This window comes from Bos taurus, chromosome 17 (assembly GCF_002263795.3).
Source record: "Bos taurus isolate L1 Dominette 01449 registration number 42190680 breed Hereford chromosome 17, ARS-UCD2.0, whole genome shotgun sequence".
Classification (NCBI taxonomy): domain Eukaryota; kingdom Metazoa; phylum Chordata; class Mammalia; order Artiodactyla; family Bovidae; genus Bos; species Bos taurus.
Genome location: NC_037344.1, coordinates 407,046 through 430,935, shown reverse-complemented (window position 1 = coordinate 430,935; position 23,890 = coordinate 407,046). Strand labels below are relative to the sequence as shown.

At 39.1% G+C, this 23,890-nt stretch overlaps 1 protein-coding gene across 3 annotated transcripts in view; it reads right to left on the bottom strand.

Annotated features, from left to right (window-relative positions):
• Positions 1-23,890, bottom strand: part of KLHL2 (kelch like family member 2) — a 171,581-nt gene that overhangs the window by 80,333 nt on the left and 67,358 nt on the right.

The window sequence follows — 23,890 nt, the reverse complement described above, 5'->3', positions numbered from 1 at the left end:
ATTCAGCCACAGCTCAATATCTGCACCCAGACCCCAGCATCCCATAGAGAAGTAATGTAACTATTATTTGCAAAAAGGATGATGCCTCCTTCCAATCTCCGTAATATCTATGGAATCTTTCAAAGGTCTCTTCTTGGTCACAAGAATATAAGAGACATCAGATTATACTAGATTAACAATTCTTTTCATAGATCTAAACAACTGTTCCTTTGAATTTTAAAAACATAAATTATTAGACTGCTAGGGGGTGCCATGGTTCCATGAAAATGATTTTCTTCCCTTAGAGTAGTCATGAGATTCAGTGATTTGTGAAGAAGGGGTGAGCACAGAGTAATAATACTAGAGTGGCTTGCCATGTCCTCCTCCAGGGTGTCTTCCTAACCCAGGAATTGAACCCAGAACTCCCACATTGCAGGCAGATTCTTTACTGTCTGAGCCATAAGGAAAGCCCACACCAAAGCTTCATCTTTTTGTTATTCCACTAAGTAACACCACAAACTACTTTCCTTAGCGGGGTAGAACGATTTAAAACTCAACAGTCTAAATGCAAGCAACTTCTTTGAAATATATGTGCTAAAAAAGAAAACAAAAGGAGTAATTATTTAATAATAACTTTTTAATTTATATTTTTATTTCAGTATCTCCATAAGACTCTGTATTAATTAGGTTATTCTTTGGGATTTAATCAGTGTCTTCACTATAAATATGATATCCAACACAATTACTTTTCAAATAGGCCAATAATGGAAACATTTTTATTTGTACGTAAATTAGTACAATGCTATGTAAAGGACCATACTGGAAAGTCAAATTGGAAAACTTTATAAAAAAGAAGCTGGCAAATCCTTCTATAAAAGCCAAAAAGGTGTGTGTGGGGGGGGGGGGAGGGGACTATTAGAACAACAGTCAATTTTAGAAAAGGTAACCTGGGCATATTAGCATAAAAATTAAGTTAAGTTCTAAGTTCCTTCAGGAACTGATTTTCATATATTCCAAGCTGCGGCCCAGAGAAAATGAGAAAAGAGAGTAGTTTTAAATATCCTTCAAAATTTTCCTAATGTATGCAGTAAGTCCTAAATGTAGAAGAGAAAAAGTGCATCTTTTGTCTTTCTGTAATACAAACTGCTTTATTTTCTTAAAGGAACCATAGCAGCTTTAACTCTCTCAGCTAAAAACTGTGTGTGTGTCCACATATACAGTCAAATAGTCATGAATCAAGGATGAAGAGGACAACTTTTTGTGTTTTTTAATTCAACTCCACCAACTGAGTAACTTTTCTCTGAAAATTATGAAAACAGTATTTGGTGATAATGCCTTTTCTTTCTGAATAGGAGAAATAAAGTGCAAATAACTCTGTTTATACTCAAATCTTTTATATAATATGGATAGTGTGCTTCATTATGTTATGGGAATGAATCTCCATGGAAGGCTGACAATTTGCAAACTGGAGTTTTTCTACAGTGGTATAATTATGCTCTGAAGCAATGTAAAGTACATTACATGACGCTTAACTGTGCAGCCATTTAATTCAGCAAATACATATATTAAGAAAGTGGTCTTCTGTGTAAAATTCAATCTCTGTGAAACTTGTAAAAATGGTAATGATCACCCATCTAATCAGCATTTTCCCAGAGACACCATAGTGTAATATAGTATAATGCAAACTGCTTTGTAATACAGAAAGATGGGAATCCTTGAGGGGGAAAGCAGTCAAGAAGAAGCAAGTTCACCCACACATTATTGGCAGACGTGTACACTGGTTCAATCTCCATGAAGAGCAATTTGTCTATTTAATCAAAATTACAAATGCATATATCCTCCAATACAGCAATTTAACCTACAGATACACTGAAGAAAGAAAGTGAAGTTGCTCAGTGGTGTCCGCCTCTTTGCGACCCCATGGACTATAGCCCACCAGGCTCCTCTGTACATGGAATTTTCCAGGCAAGAGTACTGGAGTGGGTTGCCATTTCCTTCTCCAGGGGATCTTCCCGACCCAGGGATCAAACCCGGGTCTCCCACATTGCAGACAGACGCTTTACCATCTGAGCCACCAGGGAAGCACAGATACCTAACATATGCACAAAAGCTCACACATACACACCACATTTATTACAGTATTATTATGGGTAATAGCATAAGTTATAAAAAGCCTAAATGCCCACCATAAGGAGATTGGTTAAACACTGGTGTTCATCCATTCAATGGAACACTCTGTATACATTAATGAGAAAGCTATATGAATAGGACAATTTCTAAGATTTATTCTTAAATGAAAAAATATCAGCAACTGGTTGATACTATGCTAACATACAGGTTTCCCAGGTGGCTCAGTGGTAAAGAATCCAGCTGCCAATGCAGGAGATGCAGGTTGGACCCCTGGGTTGGGAAGATCCCCTGGAAGAGGAAATGGCAATCCACTCCAGTATTCTTGCTGGGAAAATTCGATGGTCAGAGGAGCCTGGCAGGCTACAGTCCATGGGATTGCAAAGAGTCAGATGCAGCTGAACACACAAACACACATGGTAAACTATACATAGCCACTCACATTTATATATACATCTATTAAAAAAAAAAGCAGCTATAGTAGACTTATAAAAATTTATTTTGCTTCCCCAATATCAACTTCATGACTACCAAGACTAGACCTATCCAACAGGAGACTGAAACTCATAAAACTGTTGAATCCCAAATCTGGAAAGGATATAATAAGTCATGTAGGCCAGGGATATAAAAGTTAAATTGTTGCCCACATGGCTAGAAATTCACATGTAGTTATTATGGTGGCAATACACACCATAAATGTTAGTAAAATGTAGAAAATCAATTTCTTTATATTTTCCTTTTATCAATAAATCCATCAAAATGCCTCAGTTTTATGATACAATTTTACTAGGACTAAACTTCAATAGAGAAGCAAAAAGCAAAGGAGAAAAGGAAAGATATAGCAGATATATGCAGAGTTCCAAAGAATAGCAAGGAGAAATAAGAAAGCCTTCCTCACTGATCAATGCAAAGAAACTGAGGAAGACAACAGAATGGGAAAGACTAAAGATCTCTTCAAGAAAATCAGAGATACCAAGGGAACATTTCATACAAAGATGGGCTCAATAAAGGACAGAAATGATATGGACCTAACAGAAGCAGAAGATACTAAGAAGAGGTGGCAAGAATATACAGAAGAACTGTACAAGAAAGATCTTCATGACCCAGATAATCACGATGGTGTGATTACTCACCTAGAGCCAGACATCCTGGAATGTGAAGTCAAGTGGGCCTTAGGAAGCATCACTACGAACAAAGCTAGCAGAGGTGATGGCATTCCCGTTGAGCTATTTCAAATCCTGAAAGATGATGCTGTGAAAGTGCTGCACTCAATATGCCAGCAAATTTGGAAAACTCAGCAGTGGCCACAGGACTGGAAAAGGTCTGTTTTCATTCCAACCCCAAAGAAAGGCAATGGCAAAGAATACTCAAACTACCACACAATTGCACTCATTTCACATGCTAGTGAAGTAATGCTCAAAATTCTCCAAGCCAGGCTTCAAGACTACATGAACCATGAACTTCCAGATGTTCAAGCTGGTTTTAGAAAAGGCAGGAACCAGAGATCAAATTGCCAACATCTGCTGCTGCTGCTAAGTTGCTTCAGTCATGTCCGACTCTGTGCTACCCCATAGACGGCAGCCCACCAGGCTCCCCCATCCCTAGGATTCTCCAGGCAAGAACACTGGAGTGGATTGCCATTTCCTTCTCCAATGCATGAAAGTGAAAAGTGAAAGTGAAGTCGCTCAGTTGCATCCAACTCTTTGAGACCCCATGGACTGCAGCCCACCAGGCTCCCCCGTCCATGGGATTTTCCAGTCAAGAGTACTGGAGTGGGGTGCCATCGCCTTCTCCGCCAACATCTGCTGGATCATCAAAAAAGCAAGACAGTTCCAGAACAATATTTACTTCTGCTTTACTGACTATGTCAAAGTGGATCACAACAAACTGTGGAAAATTCTGAAAGAGATGGGAATACCAGACCACCTGACCTGCCTCTTGAGAAACCTGTACGTAGGACAGGAAGCAACAGTGAGAACTGGACATGGAACAACAGACTCGTTCCAAATAGGAAAAGGAGTACGTCAAGGCTATATATTGTCACCCTGCTTTTTTAACGTATATGCAGAGTACATCATGAGAAACGCTGGGCTGGATGAAGCACAAGCTGGAATCAAGATTGCTGGGAGAAATATCAGTAACCTCAGAAATGCAGATGACACCACCCTTATGGCAGAAAGTGAAGAGGAACTAAAAAGCCTCTTGATGAAAGTCAAAGAGGAGAGTGAAAACACTGGCTAAAGATCAACATTCAAAAAACCAAGATCATGGCATCTAGTCCCATCACTTCATGGCAAATAGATGGGGAAAGAGTGTCAGACTTTATTTTTCAGGGCTCCAAAATCACTGCAGATGGTGACTGCAGCCATGAAATTAAAAGACGCTTACTCCTTGGAAGAAAAGCTATGACCAACCTAGACAGCATATTAAAAAGCAGGGACATTACTTTGCCAACAAAGGTCCATCTAGTCAAGGCTATGGTTTTTCCAGTAGTCATGTATGGATGTGAGAGTTGGACTATAAAGAAAGCTGAGTGACAAAGAATTGATGCTTTTGAACTATGGTGTTGGAGAAGACTCTTGAGAGTCCCTTGGACAGCAAAGAGATCCAACCAGTTCATCCTAAAGGTAATCGGTCATGAATATTCATTGGAAGGACTGATGTTGAACCTGAAACTCCAATTCTTTGTTCATCTGATGCGAAGAGCCGACTCTTTTGAAAAGACCCTGATTCTGGGAAAGACTGAAGGCGGGAGGAGAAGGGGACGACAGAAGATGAGACTGTTGCATGGCATCACCGAGTCTATGGACATGAATGTGAATAGACTCTGGGAGTTGGTGATGGACAGGGAGGCCTGGTGTGCTGCAATTCACGGGGTCGCAAAAAGTCGGACACGACTGAGCGACTGAACTGAACTGAACTGAATTTGTCTGATGAAGAAACTTAATCCTAGAGAGGCCAAAAGATCTGACCAAGTTCCACAGCCTATCAGAAGAGAGCTAGTGCGTGCTGTAACTGCTTAGTCGCCAAGTCATGTCTCTTTGTAATCCCATGGACTGTAGCCGGCCAGTCTTCTTTGTCAATGGGATTTTCCAGGCAAGAATACGGAGTGAGTTGCCATTTCCTCCTACAGGGGATCTTCCCAACTCAGGAATTGAACTTGCATCTCGTGCATTGGCAGACAGGGTCTCTACCTCTGCGCCATCTGGGAATAAGGATATATTCAAATTCACTAACTCTTTGGTCTAGTATTCTTTCCACTACCTTCATACCCATCTGTAAGTAGGAAGTGCTTGTCTAATTTCGAAATCTGCAATACTGCTCTTTTCGGTAGAATAAAGATGATGGGCTTCCCTGGTAGCTCAGTGGTAAAGAATCTGCCTGCCAATGCAGGGAACGTGGGTTTGATCCCTGGACTGGGAAAATCCCCTGGAGAAGGAAATGGCAATATATTCTATTATTCTTGCCTGAGAAATCCCATGGACAGGGGAGCCTAGCAGGCTATAGTCCATAGTGCTGCAAAAGTACAGGACACAACCACAGCAACAATAAAGACGACAATCACTTCAATTGCGTTCTTGCAGTTGCTTCCATTTACTGAGTAATTACTACGTCAGGCACTTGACAGGCAACAACATCTCACTGAAATGCTATGTGAACAGCTGCCAACAGAAAGCTTCTTAGAACTTCCTGAAATTGGTTTTGTTTTGCTTTTTCAAATTTTGAACCTGTGGTTTGTTGGATCAGCAGATGTGGAACCTGAAGATATGAAGGGCCCACTGAATTACAAGAGATGAATAGTTAATGACTAGGACATTTGTTCCTGATACATTTAGTGTAAAAAAATCTAAGTTTAAACAGTTCCCTTTTTGTAAGCACACACATACATGATTACAAAGACAGTACTAGAGGAATAGTCCACAATTGTTATTTGGGATTACCTGTGGTTAACAGTAGTATGGAGGCTTTTCTATTGTCTTCTTTTGATTTCTATTTTCTAAAAGTTCAATAATATACCTGTACCATTTAAATAGTCACATGCTAATGAAAGTCAGGGAGAAACAAGTAAAGAAATGCTGTTCTGGGAACTTCCCTGGTGGTCCCGTGGTTAAGAATCCGCCTTCCAGTGAAGGGGTTCAATCCTGGGTCCGGGAACTAAGGTCCCACATGCCATGTAGCAACAACTGAGCCTGCGAGTCACAACTAGAGAAATGCCTGCGTGTCGCAACTAGAGAATCCTGTACAGAGCAACGAAGATCCTACCTGCCACAACTAAGACCCAATGCAGCCAAAGAAAGAAATGCCTTCCTGGATCTCTAGAATTCTAGCCAATCTCACAATTGTAAGGGGAGCTGTTTATTTAGTGACTACGACACTCACCAGGGACTACCACAGTTTGGCCTGTCCTCTGAGTATTGTGAGGCTGAAAGACCTTTAGTCTTTCTCAAGCTAGTGTTTTGTAGAGCCATAAGAGGTTCTACACGTTCCTCTTCTTGTCCATATGAATAGCATCTCTTTAAGTGCTCAGAGGAATATGATAGCTGATTAAATAAACTTAACTTCATATGTCACCGTTTTGTTAAGCAGAAAAAAAATTTTCCATCTAGATATGTTGATTTCCAGTATATGGAGACACATAAAGCCTAAACATCTTATACTGTGGAGATGTTTTCTTTAACGAACAAAGAAGTAGGGGGAAAGCTACCAATGATTCCTGAAGACAAGTGGAACATCAGACATGGAACACACCCGAGCCAAACAATAAGCACCCAAATGACATCTTACACCAGCTGCACATTTTAAAGTAAGAAGCTTCCATCCTACTTCACATATCTGACAAGCCAAATTACATATAAGATGTCTTGCTTAGACAAGTACACGCCTTCTGCTTGGCTATTAGGATATGCAGTTTATTTTTAGCTTGGGCACCTACTCTATAGAGTGAAATAATTTATGTAGTAAATCTTTTAAATCTTGAGCCTTTAAGGGATGTTTATTAGAAGACACTACCACAGGGTCTGATTATTCCATAGATGTAAGATTTCCAGATGTCTGAGAATGATGCTTACGTGATGCTCACAGCTCAGTCACTGTTAACATTACAGTTAGTGCACTGCCAAAAAGCAAATTTTTATTAATTTTGCAGCCATCTTATAACCGTATCAGAAGAACCTGTTTGTTTTAAAGTGCCAGGGCCTTGTATGCCAGGAATAATGTGAAAACAAGGAAAACAGCTATCCAAAGGGCATGAGCAGAGGGTAGAAATTATCCCCAAAGTTAAAGAAGCTATGTATTGTTAGACTAAAAAAGCCTCATTATGAAATATAACCTATAACTTTCATTAGCACACCTCTTCTAAAATCTGGGATTTCCCTGGTTGCCCAGTAGTTAAGGTAGTGGTTAAGGTAGTTCCCCTGGTGGCGTCTATCTGCCTGCAATGCGGGAGACCCGGGTTTGATCACTGGGTCGGGAAGATCCCCTAAAGAAGGAAATGGCAATCCACTCCAGTACTCTTGCCTGGAAAATTCCATGGACTGAAGAGCCTGGTTGGCTACAGTCCATGGGGTTGCAAAGAGTTGGACACAACTGAGCAACTTCACTTTCACTTTCTTTCCAATGTTAAAGAGTCTGCTTGCCAATGCTGGAGACATGGGTTCCATCCCCAGTCTGGGGAGATTCCACATGCAGCACTGCAACTACTGATTCTGTGCTCTAGAGTCCAGGAGGTACTACTGAAGCCCACGCACCCTCGAGCCCTTGAGCCCATGCTCGGCAACAAGAGAAGCCACCACAATGGGAAGCCTGTGCATTGGAACAAGGTAAACTTGACTGGCTGCAGTAAGAGAAAGCCCCATGTGCAGAAATGAAAACTCAGCACAGCTGAAAAATTAATAATAAAAATTTTAAAATAAATAAAAATTAAAACCTCCCTTTAGTCCCCAAGTTACAAGTAAGTCATATGCCACAACTTTATTTTTGTAATTGGATATGTGACACACCTTGCACATTTACTCATAGAAACAGTATTACAAATAGTTACAAACCAAAATAGCAATGAACACAGTATTACTTATTGATGGCTATGACCTCAGGGGGCAGTAGGTGCAATGAAGAAAGAAGAAAGTTTCCTTCCTCTTTGTGGGATGTAGGCCTGGCTGGGGACAGAGTTTTGAAATAGGAAATGTTTGTCTCTGGCATCCTGCCACCTCATTCGCACTGTGCTGTGTGTGTGTTCAGTAACTCAGTCGTGTCCAACTCTTTGCAATCCCATGGACGGTAACCCACCAGGCTCCTTTGTCCATGAGATTCTCTAGGCAAGAATACTGGAGTGGGTTGCCATGTCCTTCTCCAGGGGTTCTTCCCCACCCAGCAATCGAACACACGTCTCCTGCGTCTCCTACATGGGCAGGTGGATTCTTTACCACTGAGCCACCAGGGCTTCCCCTCATACACACTGCTATGTCTCAAAGCCCTAAAGCTGGGTCACAGGCAGCCAGCTCTCTGCTCTGTGCACCCAGCTATGATTTTACACCCCAATCTGTCTTTCCTGCTAAGTGTTTCATTTCATTCTCTAAGTACACCTACCTCACCCCCCAATACATCCCATACCCAAGCTTCATCCCTTGGGATAGCTACTGCCAGGAGGGTCAAAAGAAAAACATCTTATTATTAATTCATATTTAGAGTTAATAACATATCACCTTCCAGGAAAAATTTCTTCCAGAGGTAAAAGCTTTACAAGCAGCTGACCCTTATGCAGAACATATTTGTAATTGATGTCATTTCCAGTGATATTATAAATGAGGGGGAAAGGCAAAGGGAGCACACACACAAAAAATATGGGAGCAATACAGCTTTCAGACAGAATGAAAGTCCCTCTTATACTACCCTTTTCATAGCTGCTGGCTCAAATTTACAATGAAGACAGCATCTGCCTGCAGAGTTATTGAAAAAATTTTAAAAATTGGTCAACCATTCAACACTGCCTGACACATGACCAGAGTAGCACATTAGCGCTGATTCAAGGCTTCTGTTATTTGAACATTCAGTCCCATTACAATGAAATACCATAATTTATTCTCCCTCACAAGACGACATTCTATGCCAGATCATTCACAATAAACATAAAATTGCTTTCTTTTCATATCAAATATTCTAAAAGTAAAAGATATAATCAGGGACAATTTGGAAAAAAGCAACACAATATACAAAAATAGGAAATACATTTGATACCTCACTAGTCATCAAATAAATATAAATTAAAATGAAAGTATTTTATGACTATTGATTAAAAATGATTAACATCAAACATTCAAGTCAAAGTATAGTAAGCCTTGGCCCCTAGCTCATTTCTGCTGTCACTGTAAACTAGTCAGTTCTTTTAGAAAGGAAATAGGCAATAGTCATCAAGAGTTACCAAAAAAATAAAAATTTAAAGTCTTTGGCCCTGAAAGTATGTTCTGGGATTCTACCTTGAGAAACAGTTCAAAAAATGAAATAGGCTCTACGTCCATGAATTCTACTTTAGCATTTCTTATTAGAGTATGGGGGAAAAAAGCTAAAGGTTTAATAGTATGTCAATTTACTAAACTAGGCTACACTCACGTAATGAAATATTATAATCAACGACAATGAAGACTAATAATGATTGAACACACTAATATTTCTAAAATATTTGCAATAAGATACAATCATATTATAAAAGTAAATGAATATACAGCTTTAACCTACAGTCACATTAAAAAGAGTTTAATAGACATCAATTACATTTGCTTTGATCTCAAGGAACATAAGACAATGCTGAACAAACAAAACACTGAACATTCCCACATGATTCATTTTTCCTGACACACAGTGGAATAAATAAAGAGGGCCTTCCAATGCCAGCTTGCCTTCCCACCCTTGCATCCATCATTTGCATAACTGGCAGCTTTGGATCTGAATCTAATCTTATCTCTAAGCAGAGAGAATGTCTTAGCTCTAATTAAGCAGCTCGATCCACTGGACATTTATTTCTGCCCACACTGATGTGGCCCTGGACACTAATGCTCTGCTCTCCAGACCTAGTTCTAGTTCACGTGCCCCTTGATGCCTCTATCTAGGGTTGTTATCCCAGTGGACCCTACATTACTATGCACTGACCACTTCTCCAAGAAACTAAAATCGTGCTCAGAAGATACAGAATGGTTGTTCTCAGGTACCTTCCTCCTGTCCTGCCAGGACTTCTTGCTTGTCTCAGCAGCCTCTATTTATCACACAGGGCCAGCCTATCTTACAGGCGTTCCCTCATTATTCTCTGACGATTGTTTATCAAGCTTCTAATTAATACCAATCACTAGTCTAAGTTCGGGGGATTGGGAACTGATCAGCCCCTCTAGAACCTGGATTCTAAAAGGGAGTGCTTACATTTAGTAGGGGCATGTGGAGTTGCCATCACTCAAGTTCTTCTGCCCTTCACAGTGGTCTCTGGATCTCAGAGTCTAAAGTTCACAGGTATGACAGCACTTAGGAGCCATAGATATTAATCCCCAATCTGTTACTGAGTTCCTGTACAGCTTCAGGGGCAGACTGGAGTTATATGAAAAGAATGGAGAATGGAAACTACTCACAAGCTCCAGAGTCAGAGAGCTCTGGCCTTGAAGGGTGTATGAGCAACATACTCACTGTGTCACCCTAGAAAGTCAAACCAAAGTTGCAAATTATTTGATGTGTAAAAAAAGAAAAAAAACAACCCTCTGTTTAGGATATTACAAAAACTAAATGAGGTCAGCATTTCAGCATTTAGCAAAGTAACTGGAACACAGAAGGCAGGTAACCCCCTCTTCCAAAATGAATATTTCATTCCAGTTTTCCTATCATTACTCAGAATTAATCCACTTCAATCTCCTTTCCTTTAGTCTCTCCTCTCTAAAATCAATACAAACAAAAAAACATGACTGCTGATCTCTCAAAAAACTGAATGTATGTTTTACTCCTATAGGTCAAAATTCTCTTCTGTATCTCCATCTGATCCTCCAAGATTCTTCCTTTCAACAACCTCAGAATTTCACAAATAATTACCTGCAAAACCAGAACTTAAGCTGGTTAAATCATGGCTGTGAGGTTGAGGCCTCAAGTTACTATCTAAACAAGAAAATAGGAATTGACAAGTGCCCCCAGTGGGCCTCAAAAAAAATTTTTTTTAATTAAAATAGAAACAAGTTTAAAAGGCCATGATTATCAGTTAACTCAAAGAACAGACTATCTCTTAACATCAGGGACTAAGGACAACTCTGACTTTTCAAAGGTGCTGCATATATTTACAACTATGAATGATAATCACCAAATTAACTGCCAAATATAACTGTCAAAACAGTTTATATTCATTGTCTCTTTTGTGTGTCAGTCATCTGGCCTACAAACAAATAATCATCCAAAGCATTATAAATACAGGATTGGGTTAAACTTTCATTCAAACGTGCTTGAAAATTGGAAAATTTTTAAGTGAATAAAGAAAATCTCAATATGATCCATTTGAGAAGTCCTTTAACAAGGGTTCATTATTTTTCCACCAACAAATATTTCTTCCTTGTTCCAAAATCTATAATGTTGATTAAAATGGGAAAGTATTTTATCCAACCATCACTGTTCAGTAGGTTCCACAAAATAGTTAATGGGGAACAATTTCACATGTGTAATAAAATAAGTAAGGCCTTAAGCAAGATCTCTGTCTTAAAAGAAAAACGGGGTCATGTGATGGCACAGCATGACTCACTTATATACTACACCCTCCTCCTCTCCTTCTTGCTCCTTTTGTCTATGCCTATTACTTTTCCATCGTCTTTGTAAATTGTTTTATGATCCACAAATTACCAAATTTATTTCAATGGGATTTTTTTTCAATGATGAAGAGATTGCTAATTAAAGATTTTTTTGGTTTTGTTTTTTTTTTTTTGCTAAATATAATGCTAAATCAAAACTCTCTCCCACATAATACACTCTTATTCCTTAAATAAATAACTTTTTTCAGGTACATGTTATTTTTCATCAGAAATTATTCTATACTCTCTCCTCTCAACTCCGTCTGCAATCAATATTCATACATCCTATCTCAACTTTGTTTCTCAAAGCCTAGACATAAGAAGAGATTCTAAGATAAAATTAAATTACTGTTGGAGAAGGAAAAGGGAGAAAATACATGATAAGAAAACACATGTGAAGCAAACCAAAGAAAAAAATAAAAACATATTTAATAGGCAATTAAGTAACATCATCCATCTTAATCACAGCTTCTACCTGACCCCAAATAGCACTTAAATTGTAGCATTATTGTTAATGTTCCTTATCAGAGTGCTTTAAGTTTTCTTCATAACAGCCAAAAAACTTTAAACATATATTCATAAACATAGTGAAAGTGAAGTGTTAGTTGCACAGTCGTGTTCAACTCTTTGGAACCCCATGGACTGTAGCCCACCAGGCTCCTCAGTCCATGGAATTCTCCAGGCAAGAATACTAGACTGGTAGCCATTCTCTTCTGCAGGGGATCTTCCTGACCAAGGGATGGAACCCAGGTCTCCTGCATTGCAAGTGGATTCTTTATCATCTGAGCCACCAGGGAAGCCCTTACCTGTATACATGGAAAACTGCAATAAATACACACAACAGAATACTCGGCATATTTATTAAGAGAAACAAACTACTGGAATGTGTGCTAATATAAGTGACTGTCACAAATATTATGTTGTGCCAAAAATGTCACCCTCAGAAGAGTACATTCTGTGTGACTCTATTTATATGAAGTTCAATAGGCAAAACTAATCAATTATAATAGAAATCATATCACCCTAGATTTGGGGTGAGGGATTTACAGGGAAGAGGCTTGAAGTTATAAATGCTCAATATCTTGATCTGGGTGTGGTATATGCATTTGCTAAAACTTAGCAAAATGAAAAGTTAAAATCCATGGAATGTAAGCTACAGCCCATGAAGTGGTGGAAAATGATTGCTTTAAGCAAATGCTGAAATTAACCAAAGGTCAATGGAAGGTTTCTATAAATTATGAAACACATTTAATGGAAAATAATAATCCTATCTGATAGAATCCAAAGTAAGAATGTAACCCCTCCCCCCAAATCAAACATATTTTTATGACCAAATTTCTACACTAGTCATTATAAAGTTAATTTAAAACAGCAGCTTATAAATACATGTTAGTGACACAAAGTAAAATAATTGTAACTTATACATCCCAGAGGAAGGCACAAGTACACTTAAACTAGAGGAGCACATTAATTTTACTAACCTGACAAGGGATTAATCATCAAGGTTCAAAAGGTAAAAAATTTTATGTAAATAATGCTAGGGTTTATAAGACCTTTGGCTTATCTCAAACCAAATATGCCAGAATCACAGATAAATTAAGAACTCCAGACTAAGCACTTAAACTGGTTTGGTGAGACAGACTCTTCCCTCACACTTGCCACATGCCTGATGCAAACGTGCTATCTCCCATGCAGGCTCCATACCTAAACATGAGGCAAAGATCAAGGGAAAAAAACCCACATGATAAGGATTTTGACTTATTTCTAATTTTTCTCATCCCTGCTCAAATTATTCAATATTGTTTATAAGATGCTAAATCATAATCAGGGTAGACTTATTTTTTATTCATCAAGATATATACCTCATATATACCACATGAAGCTTCTTGCAACATGAACTGCAAAATGATTCAACTGTCGACATCTTCAAAGATTATATATTTCAATGATATGAAGCTATAATAAGTAACATAATTACTAATGCTTCTGGAGTAACTAGCTTTTCTCCAAACAAGAACTTAACCACTTCAAGTGTGATGTCCATCTAGTTCTATAGGATGTTCTTATAATAAAGCTTCTAGATTTTCTCAAACTAGCTGACCCCAGTGATTTTTTCCATATTAAATTTTGAATAAGTTCTTTATCTGTTCTGTATCTTAACGTATATAGAGTAAAACATAATTTAACTGGCATGACTAAAAACTGGATATTCTCACTAGTCAAATATTTTGATTAAAATTATGAGGCTTACAGAGTTCTAACTAAAAACACAATAAAATATAACTAAGATCAGACTCAAGCTTCCCTGGTGACTCAGATGTAAAGAGTCTGCCTGCAATGCAGAAGATCTGGGTTTGATCCCTGGGTTGGGAAGATCCCCTGGAGAAGGAAATGGCAACCCACTCCAGTATTCTTGCCTGAAATATCCCATGGATGGAGGAGCCTGGTGGGCTACAGTCCATGGGGATGCAAAGAGTTGGACACAACTGAGCAACTAATACATAAGCTCAAAACTCAACTGTAAGTAATTTAAAATTTTACATTTTAAATTCACCATGTTTTGCCTCTAGATAATAATAATAAACTAAAAGTATCACTATTCCAGTAAAGTGATAAAATACTAAGTTAACAGATTTCTAGGTATTAGAATATCAGATAAATTCACTCCCATAAGACTTCCATTGCTATACCATAAACAACCACTAACCCTAAAGGTATGATTCAATGCATTTTTACTATTTTTTAAGTGTTAACCATGTTTTCCAAGCATATCATCTACCAAAAATCCTTTTAGACACAAGGCACTTACTCTCTATTTCCTAAGAGAAACAGAACTTGAATGGAAAAACAGCAAGCGTTCCGTAGATTCTGCTATAAGTAACTCCAGCCACCATAGTCAAACCAATGGAAAAGGCTGTTATAGAAAACAGTACCGCAATCAATACCAGAGTGCTATCTCCAAACTAATCCAAATATATAAGACTTGTTGGGTGGAGAGGAAGCAATAGCAAATTATGATTCTTTATTTGAGGGAATCACAGATAATATATGCTGATTATAAAGAGTGAAAATATAAAGAGTAAGGGAAAGATGACATGAGCGCTTTTTATACAGTGATCCCAAACAATCTCAAATGAGTTTCTCCTCAAGGACTCAAGTCCTTTACTGCTGTCGCATTTTCTGGCTAACATCCACTGTTGTTGTTGTTTAGTCACTAAGTCTTATCTGACTCTTTTGAGACCTCAAGTATGTAGCCTGTCAGGCTCCTCTGTCGATGGGATTTCCCAGGCAAGAATACTGTAGTGGGTTGCCATTTACTTCAGCACGAGACCTTCCCAAACCATGTCTCCTGCATTAACAAGCAGATTCTGTACCACTGAGCCACCTAGGAAGCTTAACTAACATCATAGAACATCTTAGTGTTTTTAGAAGTGTTAGCTGTGACATTTTACAGCATTTCTATGAGGTAGTGAATCATTATTAGCCTCATTTAATAGTTGTACATCAGACAGAAAATTTAACGTCTTACTCAAAGCCATTATTGAAGTTGATAGTGAGTTCATGATTTCAGCTTTGAATTCTAATAGGACAACAACTATCAAGAGTCTACTGACTCATGAAGTTTCCAGCAGAGAGTCAATCTACAGGTTTCTTATTATCTTCTAAGTTGTTCAATGATAATTTAAATATGCAGCATTATATACTCACTAAATAATTTTATGCTAAAATGCCACTGTCAACATCTGGTAAACTATTCAGTAGATGTTTTTTCACCTTGGAGACGAACCTTCCTTTACTAAACTCCTTTGGTATTCGGACAACTTCTACATGTGGGGCTGAGAATGGAAAATGATCATTCATTCAAAATAACTAAGGGCAGATCTCAAACATGACTGTAACCAAGCTTACACCATGATTACGAGTATAGTTACAGTCTCTCTCAAAAGAAATTATTTTAGAAATTATTTTGACATAAGGCACAGGAACAGTATGAAAAGGCAAAAAGATAAGACACTGAAAGATGAACTCCCCAGGTCAGTAGGTGCCCATTATGCTACTGGAGATGAGTGGAGAAATAACTCCAGAAAGAATGAAGAGATGGAGCCAAAGCAAAAACAACACCCAGTTGTGGATGTGACTGGTGATGGAAGTGAAGTCCGATGCTGTAAACAGCAATACTGCATAGGAACCTGGAATGTAAGGTCCATGAATCAAGGCAAATTGGAAGTGGTCAAACAGGGAATGGCAAGAATGAACATCAACACTTTAGGAATCAGCAAACTAAAATGGACTGGAATGGGTGAATTTAACTCAGATGACCATTATATCTACTACTGTGGGCAAGAATCCCTTGGAAGAAATTGAGTAGCCATCATAGTCAACAGAAGAGTCTGAAATGTAGTACTTGGATGCAATCTCAAAAACGACAGAATGATCTCTGTTCATTTCCAAGGCAAACCATTCAATATCACGGTAATCTAAGTCTGCCCCAACCAGTAATGCTGAAGAAGCTGAAGTTGAATGGTTCTATGAAGACCTAGAAGACCTTCTAGAAGTAATAACCAAAAAAAATGTCCTTTTAATTATAGGGGACTGGAATGCAAAACTACGGAGTCAAGAAATACCTGAAGTAACAGGCAAATTTGGCCTTGCAATACAGAATGAGGGATTCCCTGGTGGCTCAGACGATAAAGCATCTGCCTGCAATGTGGGAGACCCAGGTTCGATTCCTGGGTCGGGAAGATCCCCTGGAGAAGAAAATGGCAATCCACTCCAGCACTCTTGCCTAGAAAATCCCATGGACGGAGGAGCCTGATAGGCTACAGTCCATGGGGTTGCAAAGAGTCGGACACGACTGAGCAACTGAAGCAGGGCAAAGGCTAAAGGAGTTTTGCCAACAGAACACCCTGGTCATAGCAAACACCCTCTTCCAACAACACAAGAGAAGACTCTACACATGGACATCATCAGACGGTCAATACTGAAATCAGACTGATTATATTCTCTGCAGCCAAAGATGGAGAAATTCTAGACAGTCAGCAAAAACAAGACTGGGAGCTGACTGTGGCACAGACCATGAACTCTTTATTGCCAAATTCAGACTTAAATTGAAGAAAGTAAGGAAAACCACTAGATCATTTAGGTATGACCTAAATCAAATCCCTTACAATTATACAGTGAAAGTGAGAAATAGATTCAAGGGGTTAGATCTGATACACAGGGTGCCTGAAGAACTATGAATAGAGACTTGTGACACTGTATAGGAGGCAGGGATCAAGACCATCCCCAAGGAAAAGAAATGCAAAAAAGCAACATGGCTGTCTGAGAGGCCTTACAAATAGCTGTGAATAGGAGAGAGCGAAAGGCAAGGAGAAAAGGAACGATATAACGATTTGAATGCAGAGTTCCAATGAATAGCAAGGAGAGATAAGAAAGCCTTCCTCAGGGATCAGTGCAAAGAAATAGAGGAAAACAACAGAATGGAAAAGACTAGAGACCTCTTCAAGAAAATTAGAGATACCAAGGTAATATTTCATGCAAAGATGGGCTCAATAAAGGACAGAAATGGTATGGACCTAATAGAAGCAGAAGATACTAAGAAGAGGTGGCAAGAATACACAGAAGAACTATACAAAAATGATCTTCAGGACCCAGATAATCATGATGATGTGATCACCAACCTAAAGTCTGACATCCTGGAATGTGAAGTCAAGTGGGCCTTAGGAAGCATCACTATGAACAAAACTAGTGGAGGTGATGGCATTCCAGTTGAGCTATTTCAAATTCTAAAAGATGATGCTGTGAAAGTGCTGCATTCAATATGCCAGCAAATTTGGAAAATGCAGCAGTGGCCACGGGACTGGAAAAGTTCAGTTTTTATTCCAATCCCAAAGAAAGGCAATGCCGAAGAATGCTCAAACTACCACACAATTGCACTCATTTCACATGCTAGTAAAGTAATGCTCAAAATTCTCCAAGACAGGCTTCAACAGTACATGAACCATGAACTTCCAAATGTTCAAGCTGGTTTTAGAAAAGGCAGAGGAACCAGAGATCAAATTGCCAACATCCTCTGGATCATTAAAAAAGCAAGAGAGTTCCAGAAAAACATCTATTTCTGCTTTATTGACTATGCCAAAGCCTTTGACTGTATGGATCACAACAAACTGTGGAAAATTCTTAAAGAGATGGGAATACCAGACCACCTGACCTGCCTCTTGAGAAATTTGTGTTCAGGTCAGGAGGCAAGAGTTAGACCTGGAATGGAACAACAGACTGGTTCCAAATAGGAAAAGGAGTACGTCAAGGCTGTATATTTTCACTCTGCTTATTTAACTTATATGCAGAGTACATCATGAGAAACGCTGGGCTGGATGAAGCACAAGCTGGAATCAAGATTGCCGGGAGAAATATCAGTAACCTCAGAAATGCAGATGACACCACCCTTATGGCAGAAAGTGAAGAGGAACTAAAAAGCCTCTTGATGAAAGTCAAAGAGGAGAGTGAAACACTGGCTAAAGATCAACATTCAAAAAACCAAGATCATGGCATCTAGTCCCATCACTTCATGGCAAATAGATGGGGAAAGAGTGTCAGACTTTATTTTTCAGGGCTCCAAAATCACTGCAGATGGTGACTGCAGCCATGAAATTAAAAGACGCTTACTCCTTGGAAGAAAAGCTATGACCAACCTAGACAGCATATTAAAAAGCAGGGACATTACTTTGCCAACAAAGGTCCATATAGTCAAACCTATGGTTTTTCCAGTAGTCATGTATGGATGGGAGAGTTGCACTATAAAGAAAGCTGAGTGCCGAAGAATTGATGCTTTTCAACTATGGTTTTGGACAAGACTCTTGAGAGTCCCTTGGACTGCAAGGAGATCCAACCAGTGCATTCTAAAGGAAATCACTCCTGAATATTCATTGGAAGGACTGATGTTGAAGCTGAAACTCCAATACTTTGGCTACCTGATGCAAAGAGCTGACTCTTTTGAAAAGACCCTGAAGCTGGGCAAGACTGAAGAAAGGAGGAGAAGGGATGACAGAATATCAGATGGTTGGATGGCATCAACAACTCGATGGAAATGAATTTGAGTAAATTCTGGGAGTTGGTGATGGACAAGGATGCCTGGCATGCTGCAATCCATGTGGTCGCAAACAGTTGGACACAACTGAGTGACTGAATGAAGAATAAGAACTTTTCCCAACAATTCTTACAATGTTATTAATTATAGAAACATTATTTAATTTCCATCTGGAGACAGATAAGAGTTCAAAAATACTAGTCCTCTACCCTCTGGTTGGAATTTTGGCCTAAGTAAGAACTGTGGCTGGTATACCAAATTGGCCACATTTTCAAGAGTGTGAGGGTAGGAAAGACAACTACTAGAATATCAAATGTTCAGAAATGGGCTATCTGAAGAGAAGTTTTCTGGATATCACACAAGGTGGAGATACATTAGACTTGATGGCACTGAATCAATATTCCTTACTAGAAATGTATGTTTGATAGTGGGATGACAATTCATTACAGCCCTCTCTTACCCATCAGAAGTAACTCCCACGCCCCCCGTGACTTCTCTGTGATTCCACATTAACTACACAATCCTCTGATTACTAATGCTATCACTAGGGACCTAGATCTTAGAAGTGATGTACACTGGACACTACACACATCTATAGTCACTAGAAACACTCAATTAGCTGTAAAGTAATAGGTTGTTTAAGGTTCTCAGGACAGGAGCCTTGTCTGTCTTGCTTGGTATTGCATCACCAATTCCTGGAACATTATCTGGCATAAAATAGATGTTCCATAGATTTTTAATGAACTATTATTGAAAACTGAAATTTATCAGAATCAATACCAGCAGTGGAAAATACAAGCAAGCTCAAAACCTTAGAAGAATGAAAAGGGAAGAGCAAGTCATGCATGAACAGCAGTAAAATGGTTATTAATCTGTATATGAACTAGCCTGGTCTAGTTGCAGACCGTAAAAGGCTTAGATCTTCAACTTCAATCCTAAACTAATCCTGACCAAGACTGCAAAATTTATTAGTAACCTAATCAGTGAGTATGGTCTGTCATTAAACTTGCTGTTCTAAATACAGAAGGCTCCCCAACACACCCTCAGGCTTACTAAGCCACGTGTGGCCCTAAAGCCCCATAGGACTGAGCATAGTCCCAGACTCTAGGTTTACAGTCTGTTCCCTAATGGGAATACGGACATGACAATACCAACCTACTTACCTCTGGTAATAATAAATGCCTAGCCCTTACTAAGCCTCTTTCCAGACAAGCTAGAACCCAGAAGCTTCAGGCTTAAATCACTGTTCACTCAGGGCAGCTCTTTCTGGATCATCAAAGACACTGTCATCAGTCTAACAGCAGGTATCACCACCACAAGACCCCATTGCCATTCATCCTGTGGCACCTCATTTATAGCTGAATTTATCACTCAATCTTGAACATTTCAATTTGGAATGCATACCACTCTCAACTTCAAGAGATATTTATCGAGTACTTGCCCCTGTCCCACCCTGGATCAGCACCCTTATTCCTAGCTCCATTCATTTCTGGCTCAAACCTCAATCCAAACTGGACTTTTAATGAAGTCCCAGCATGTCTCACCCCTATATAAACCAGTTATCCAACCACGATGTTCCACAAGCTCTTACATAAGAAAGAACAGAATCATGCCCTCTTTGCAGACAGGCTCAGAGAAGTTAAGGACTTTGAACAAGGTTACACAGTGTTTAAATAGTAAAACCAAGATTCAAATCCAGCTTAAAGTCTATACTCTATTATTCTTGTAGCATCAGAACCATAAGCACAGGCCAGAGTACTCAGCAGATATTCCGTCAATGTCTGTTTAACTGACAGGATATCTTCAATGCCCATTTTAAAATAAATTTTCATCAACGGGCATCTCATCTCAGTGTTGATCTATCCAATGCAGAAATATAGAAAGAGTATCCTTTACCAACCCCCACTTAACTAGTGGCCTGACTGACCAACTCTTCCAGTCCTCTGTGCACTCGAACAGGCTTGCACACTTCTACCTCTCCTCTTAGCTGACACGCAATTCATCAACATATGCATGTTCTTAGATATGTTTGGGACATATGCACTTGTTACTGAAATAATTCAAACAACTATGTAATCCAATGAAATGTGAGTATAAAAAGAGTGCTTTTATGTGAAATCTAACTTGATTGCTTTAGAATGGTTTGATCACTATGTTACCACAAAAAAAAATTTTAATCAAATTAGACGTGTAAAGAAAGTCAGAGAAAGTCTATAGTCCGAAGATGACTTTGCACTGAAATTTCTTTTCAAGTGTCTCAGTTCTTTTTCTAACTTTAATTTAATTTTATTTATTTATTTTTGGCCATGCTAGGTCTTCGTTGCTGTAAACAGGCTTTCTCTAGTTGCAGCGAGTGGAGGGCAGTGCACAGGCTTATCCTGTTCCAGAAACATTACTTTGTCAACAAAGGTCCATATAATCAAAGCTATATTTTTTCCAGTGGTCATGTATGGATGTGAGAGTTGGACCATAAAGAAAGTTGAGCACCGAAGAATTGATGCTTCTGAAGTGTGGTGCTGGAGAAGACTCTTGAGATTCCCTTGGACTTCAAGTAGATCAAACCAGTCAATCCTAAAGGAGATCAGTCCTGAATACTCACTGGAAGGACTGATGCTGAAGGTCCAAATCTTTGGCCACTTGATGCGAAGAGCCGACTCATTAGAAAAGACCCTGATGCTGGGCAAGATTGCAGGCAGGAGGAGAAGATGATGACAGAGGACTAGATGGTTGGATGGCATCACCAACTCAATGGACATGAGTTTGAGCAGGCTCCGGGAGATGGTGAAGGACAGTGAAGCCTTGCCTGCTGCACTCCATGGGGTCGCAAAGAGTCAGACACGACTGAGCAACTGAACAACAACATCATCCTGTTGCAGGGCATAAGCTCGAGGGCGAGAGGGCTTTGGTAGCTGCAGCAGGCGGGCTCAGCAGTTGCAGCTCACAGGCTCTGGACTGCAGGGTCAGTAGTTGCGGCACATGGGCTTAGTTGCCTCATGGTATGTGGATCTTCTCGGGCCTGGGAAGGAACCTGTGTCCCTGCACTGGCAGGCAGATTCTTAACCAGTGGACCACCTCTGTTTCCCAGAGGTGAGGAAACTTGAGGAAGCCCTCAAGTTTCCCAGTTCTTGCTGTACTTTAAGAACAAGCATGTGTCTCTCCAAGCAGCTGGCTGTACTTAATTCTACAACAAAATACTGGCATAATTTATAAAGTAACATGTTTGGGGTTAAATATTTAGGGTAAACAAGTACTCTTTAATAATTTCTCCACTTCGACAGCCTTTTTTTTTATTAAGTGCTCAACTGTATCAACAGGCATCCTACCTACCGTGGAAGCCCTTCCTGTAATATCCTCCTTTTGGGAGCCCTCAAGTAAAAGGCTCGACAGTGACACACCACTGACACTTCTGATCTCAAACAGACATCCTAGTCTACACCACCAAGAAAATGGACACAACCATGTTCAATTTTCTATTGTACTGCTGCTGCTGCTGCTGTTAAGTTGCTTCAGTTATGTCCAAGTCTGTGCGACCCCATAGACAGCAGCCCACCAGGAACCCCCGTCCCTGGGATTCTCCAGGCAAGAACGCTGGAGTGGGTTGCCATTTCCTTCCTCAATGCATGAAAGGAAAAGTGAAAGTGAAGTTGCTCAGTCGTGTCTGACTCTTAGCGACCCCATGGACTGTAGCCTACCAGGCTCCTCCATCCATGGGATTTTCCAGGGAAGAGTACTGGAGTGGGTTGCCATTGCTTTCTCCCTCTATTGTACTGAGATTGTGTTAAACATTCCAATGTGTTTCTCTTAAAAAACTCTTGCTTAAATTCTGTTCCTTTTGAAAAGGGATGAGCTTTTCTATCTCAAATAATTTCAGTTTATGCAACACACAAGTTTCATGAACTGTTTAAAACCAATCCATTCAAAATTATATCAGATGCTTCTTAAATTCTGGTATGATAAAAGTTTTATTGTAAACAGAACCTGCAGACAAACTCTCATAATATTAATTTGGGAACAAAATCATTTACTTACATTGGTACTGAAAAACTCTTATCTACCTTTAGCAAGTCAAAACAAATATCCAAAAGCTGAGAAGTAAAAATGCATATAACAAAATGAAAAATTTAGCAATAAAGTAAATGCTTTTAAAAATTCAGTATCCTTTAGGATTCTTCAACATGTTAATCAACACATCAAATGAAGAATACAAAACCTTCAATAATTTGGGGGATACAAAAGGTTTTTTTCAGTTATAAATGTGCTTTTATTTTTGAATTCACAAACTTTTTAAGTAACACTAGTAGTTAATGACAACTTAATAGGTGTTGTGTGATGCTGAACTAATTACTTAACCCTCCTGAGCTTCCTCATTTGAAAAATGGAGTAGTAATACCTATCTACTATGCTGATGAATATCAACAAAGACATGTAAAATGCCTAGCATACAACTGAAAATAAACCCATGTAAAAACCCTTCATACACACACACACACACACACATACAGAGTCAAGTATTTTCAGTGGGGGAGATAAGGGGAGACAAAGTACAAGAATTCTCTGAACATGTATGCAAAACTCTGTGCATATATGCTTTAGTGCACTTGGGAAAAAGTTCACAGTTTTTCCTCAGCTTCTCAAAGATTCCATGACCCCAAAAAAGTTTAAAAGCCTTTGGCTTTATTTTCTGTTCCTAGATTTATAAAGTTTATAAAATTTGATTGGATACTCTAGACACAAGTAATTTAAATTATTCAACAGCAACAACAGCAAATAAAAGTTCAACTAAAAGTGTGGTCATGGTAAAATATTCTCCTTCTATTTCTCTTAAAAAAATTCACTTGACTCAAATTATTAAAGCAACTACTCAAAGTCAAAATCAAAATTTGAAAACCTAAACAAA